The sequence below is a fragment of the Amaranthus tricolor genome, chromosome 6, assembly GCF_026212465.1.
Source record: "Amaranthus tricolor cultivar Red isolate AtriRed21 chromosome 6, ASM2621246v1, whole genome shotgun sequence".
Classification (NCBI taxonomy): Eukaryota; Viridiplantae; Streptophyta; class Magnoliopsida; order Caryophyllales; family Amaranthaceae; genus Amaranthus; species Amaranthus tricolor.
Genome location: NC_080052.1, coordinates 23,090,528 through 23,096,527, shown reverse-complemented (window position 1 = coordinate 23,096,527; position 6,000 = coordinate 23,090,528).

Below are 6,000 nucleotides of genomic sequence, written 5' to 3'. Positions count from 1 at the left end.
GTAATTTCGTGCTTATTTTGAAGATTTATACTACATTACTCATTTTGGTTATTAATGTTGATTTTGAGTCGTTTTGATTGTTTTAAGCATAATTCTTATGGTTTTAATGATAACAGAGTTTACTAAGAGGATTTTAGCTCGGTTGAAGATGTTCTACAAAGAAAATGGGCAAAAGAGTAAAATAGTGTTTATAATGCAAAAGTTTTGAGGTCAAATTTGATACATGTCTACTCTTTTGGTTATAACTTTTGATAGGAAGATCGCATTATGTAAAGTTTGCGGCAATGGAAACTGGACTTTAAGAGCTTTTCAATGCTATATTATATGCCCAATTTCGAAAATCGAGTAAGAAATGACGACCATTTGAAATTTGCTGAAATTGTCAGCCAAAAATGCCGACTCGGCTTCCTTGTCGTGGAAGTGGACGCCGAGTAGGCTTTTTCTTCTGGATTCCGTTCAGCCTATTTCTTCAATACTTTAATTTTGTATTATTTTCCTTCATGTTTATTTTTAATTAACTTCTTATAATTTATTCAGTTGTTATTAATAAGGGGATTTGAGGTTAAGCCTCATTTGGGGGAGCATAAGGGGGAGATTAAAAACCTCTTCTTCCTCCTTCATCTTCCTCCATAGAACTTCATTTTTAATACTTGTAAGCTTTTAATTTCTTGTTTTTAGTTTACTTTCTCATTAGTAGTTTAATCTTTCTTTATCAAATTTGTATCAATTTACTCTTTCCTTGTCAAACTGTAATTGTTTTTCCTAGAAATTGTCATTTATTAAAAGTAATATTGTTTTTCCTATTTTTGTCTCTTGGATCTTTAATTATTTGTCTCATACTTTAATTATTATTTTTCCTTGCAAATTTCATTATTCTCATCCTTCACCATGTTTAGGTTCATTCTAGGGTTTGTGTTCATCGTTTCCACCATGAATAGTGAGTAGATCTATTTTCTAGGTTAAGGGTTTGAATCTATGATTCAAGTATGATTTAATTATTGAAAGTGTCTATGAAATTAGGATTAAAGTGGTTAAATTGTGCTAATAACCCTAAATTAAATATGTTTCGTTGGACTAGTCAATAGAACTAACGTGTGAGATTAGGATTAACTTTGCTTTAGGGTAAATTTTAGTTAAATTAGGATAGAAACCCGTGTAATGCATGGATTTTTAAATACGTTAATATTTTAATGAAATTTTAGATTGCAAACCATATTTTACATTTTTTTCTAAAATTAAAATTGTAATTATGGTAGTCTAACAATATAAATGGCTAATTTTAATGATCAATTAATTGAATTTTATGTCATTTTAGTTTTAAATAACAATTGATGGAAAAAGTGGTTATTATGTACTTAAAGTAATTTCCTAAATTGCTTTATAATTTTATACACAGTGTAATTTTGCAATATAATTTTCTAAATTGTGTAATTCCAATTATACTGGAATAAATATAATTTATTTCGTAGTATAATTTTCTATGCGGTGTAATTTCTGAATTTTATCAGACAATATATAATGTTCTACATAGTACATTATATATTTCCATTATAATTTTTTAAACAGTGCATTTATATACAACTGTGTAATTGGAATAATTGTGATTTATTGCATCCATTAGTGTATGAGTTTTTCCGAAAATAAAAATTTGTAAGTATGGTAGCTATAAAAAATGCAAATAAGTCAAATTTCATTAATACTAACCATTGAAAAAAATATATAAATGGCATGCTCACAATTAAACTTCCTTTTTGCTATTATAAATTAAGATTAATAAAATGTATAATTCTTATTAATTCGTTCAATAAAACTAGCGTGTGAGAATTGAATTAATAGGGTCTAAATCCAATAGTTAATTAACAAATGGAGAGCTTGGGATTAACAAGATCATATTTAATCACACAATTAATTCGACATTTCGTAGACATTAATAAGAGTTTGATCATACAAGAATTTAGGGGATTTTCGACACCCTAAATCTTCTCATCATATGGTTTAAACTCATTTCATATTGCATTTTTAGTTTGTTAGACTAAAATCAATCAAACATTTTTCTCTTTGAGCAATATATAATTAGTAGAAATTAGCAAGTTTCTTGTTCTAGTTTCATTGTATTCGACCCGCGGCTACACATACATCATGCGCTTACGTTTAAATAAAACTTGCACATCAGTACCCAAATAAAATAGAACAACGTTATTGAAATGAAGGTAATACTTCTATAAATTATAACTAAAAATAAAATTATAACAAATTTTATGAGACTAATTAGAATGGAAAATATACGATTTCATGTGCTGATAAGGCAAATGCAAGATTATGATGGTTGATAGAGCCGTCTTTGGTTTCACTTTTAAACCATAAATTTGTCTTGTCTGAATTGTTTTTTTTTTTTTTTTTTTTTTTTTTTTTTTTTTTGAGGACCAAATTACTCTTTTTCCATTCCTCTTGAGGTTAATTGGCCAAAACAATTGGACAAATACTTTAATTAATATGCAACAATAAAAAAATACACCATTGTTTTCATACTTTTTTCCACCTTTTTAATTTATTCCCTTCTCTTTTAAAATGTTATTTTGTCAAAGAACAAAATCAAATATCATACTTTCATATTCAAAGATATACTCCTAATTTATATTATGATAAAAAAATATTCAAGTAATTAGATTCATGGTCGTTGATCAGCAAGGGAAAACAGGCAACCACCTAGGTCTTTAAATTTTTTAGAGCCTTAAATTTTTATTTTTCATGTAGAAGGTTAATATTAACTTGAATCAAATTAAGATATAATTTATATTTTTTGATGACTACTATGAGTTAATAGTACTTATTTTGCTAAGTAATATGAGTTATTAGTGTTTTTCTTGATAGAGTAGTTCAAAAATATAAAATAAACGCTATATTATATCATTCATTACGCCTTAAGTTTTTAGGGGCCCACTTCATTTTTCACTTTGAGGCTCTAAAATAAACGGAACAATCCTAATTAGATAACCATTTGTTTTAAATGCTGTAAAAACCATAAATTATCATGAAAATTACTGAAAATTTTTATTGTGGTTAATTTTTTACAATTAACCAATATTCTATAATAAATAAACAAATAAATATACATTAAATTTAAATATTAAGTTTAATATTATTGATAGGTACTTAAATATAATTATTAATTTAAGTCAAACTTTTTAAATCTAAAAGTCAATTGTAGATTTCAAATATTTTATTTGCCTTTTTTTCAAAATTAGGAAAAAAATTAATGATTCAAAATTCAAATTAGACTAATAAGTGTTTTAAATTTCAATAGTAATTCACTTTGAAAATTAATTATAGTAAATTTAGTTGGGGATGAAAACCCTGAAAATTAATTATAATAACTCACTTTGAAAACTAATTACACTAAAATATCCATAGACTAATAAGTGAAGTAAACCCTAAATTGACAAAATAACACTAACAATATACTAATTACGGAGCAAAAATCCGTGAACTCACAATATTCCTTATCAAGTATTTTGTTAACGAATACTTTAACCTTTTAACCATGTAAAAGTTTCATTTTTTTCGTTCAAAATGTCTTTTTTAAAAAATAAATCTCTTTAAATTCTCTTATTTAGATATAAAGAATTAATTCATCTGTTATATAACTGTCAGTTCAATCAATTAAAATTCTTCTATTATCAGAACTCTTAAACATATAACGTTTATAATTTTCAATATTTTTATTCATATTTTATAAACTTATCACATAATTTTGCTTCCAAAAAGTATGTACAATTCATAAATCCACAAGCATGTACAATTGATGAATCAACTATTGTATCAAATAATTCAATGTTACGTAATCAGTTGGTGTTTATCTAAAAAATTGATTTGACAATAATAAATAAACATATGTATATGTTATTATTTTGCAAAAAGTTATTGGCTAAAGTTCTTGGTTAGTTTGATGAACTATAAATATTTACGGATGTATATTAGCAATCAATCTAATTGTTTAAGCAATTTGTTATAATATACATATTTGGTAAATATTGATTGTTGATTGCTGAAAAAAGTAAGTTAAAAAGCCAAAAATCAATAAAAACAAAACTATTAAAAAAACTTTTTGGTTTTAAATTGCAAATTAGTTTCACAATTGACTAAACAACCATATATTACAAACATTTTTTTTTATTGATATTCAAATCAGTTAAAATGCCAAAAATCAAAAGCCGATTAAAAAACTATATGGAATGACAATGTAAATTAATATTATAATACACTAATTTATTACATTATATAACTTATTTGGGGTCTCAATATAAACCTAAGTTTTTGGTTGAGTTAATTGGTTTCTTGAAAGGTATCAAAAGCCACTATAACAACAGGTCACAATTATGAAGAGGGTCTAAACTACATCTACACTTTTAATTTAAAAAATTATCGTATAAAAAGACATGTTAGAGTACATAATAATATATCTTAGGGTCTCATCCATAATCAGTTGAGAAAACTAGAAATAATTAATAAAATGAGTAAAGGTGTACGTAGGTTGATTCGTGAGCATCCCATATTAATAATGTATGGATAAGAAGGTAACATTGGTAGGGTTCATAATCGAGTTCAACTTGCTTCAGTTCGTGTGTTGGCTTCCTTATCTAATACAACAGTCTTATGTTTTTTCTATTTATAATTTTAATTATTTGTATTTCAGTTTCCAAATTTGCGGCCTATGTTTTTTGACGATTCCCTTATTCAATGTAGTCATCTAGCTAAACTGTTAACCACCTTTTACTTAGTTGTTCTATCCCAACCACTTGCGTTGATCGAATTCGAACTCTACTTGAAATAACATTATGCTATGTTTGGGAATGATGATTTTATTTAGAAATTTAAAATTGGCTTAAATTTTTTATTTGACAAATTAAAAATTTTTAAATTTGAATTTGAATCAAATTTCACCATTATTTTTATCGAAACTGTTAACTTGTTTGGTTGTGAAATGGATAAGATTGGGAGTCTATGGAACATTCTTAGCCATGGAATTATATAGAAAATGACATGAGTCAACAAATGAAATAGGAGTACCTAGAAGAAAATTGATAAAGTGTACCTTTCAATTAGAAGTAGTTATCAAAGATTATTTGGAATCCTTGGAAAGGAAGTTAGCAATATATATATCCAAAAACAATTGATGGGACAATATTGTTGGCCATTGGCCCTAATTGTTTGCTTGAGCTACTACTCTAAGGAAGCACACATTTCATATCCAAACTTCTAGATTGGGTGATAGGTGGTAGGCCTAGCACTAGTATGTTGCATCTAAACTAATCTCTTAGTGCTAAAAGTGGATTCCTTTGTATTAATTTATAGGTCATGCATTATGATTAAAGTTGATGTGAGATTATAACCTAATCACAAAAATATTGACTTTATTCTATAAAATTGTTATATTAGATTTTAGAGCAAATTAAGACATATTCTATAAATTATTAATATAGTGGGATATAAGAAATTGTGTTTAATAATTCAAGGTATTTTAGAAAACAAACAAGAAAAAATTAAAGTAAAGAGATAGTATTTGGTCGGGATGTGACGCTTCACAAAAGGTTTTTCGCAAGGTACGAACAAGGGTCGTGGGACGCCACCCTTTAGGGGTTTCTATTTTCGTGATGATTGTTTCGTTGAATCAAAGCTTTAGTTTATAAAGGTTTGTGTTGTTACGTTAATGAGTGTTTCTTCATGTTATACTTATTAATTATCACCTATAATGAAGAAGTTATAAGATATGTAACATGCAATATTACTCTATAAATATGAGATTGCATAATAATTCAGATTGAAAAAGACATTAGTCACACAAATCCATTTCTTAGAATTCAAGAAACTCTTCTTGTCTTTTATTTATACTTAGCTTGAACATATCAAAATCGTACCTCTATAAACTCTTCATATAGTTTCTGATTTTAATCAGATTCTAAAAACACATATTTATTTAGATTAATCACTTTGTACTGAGTG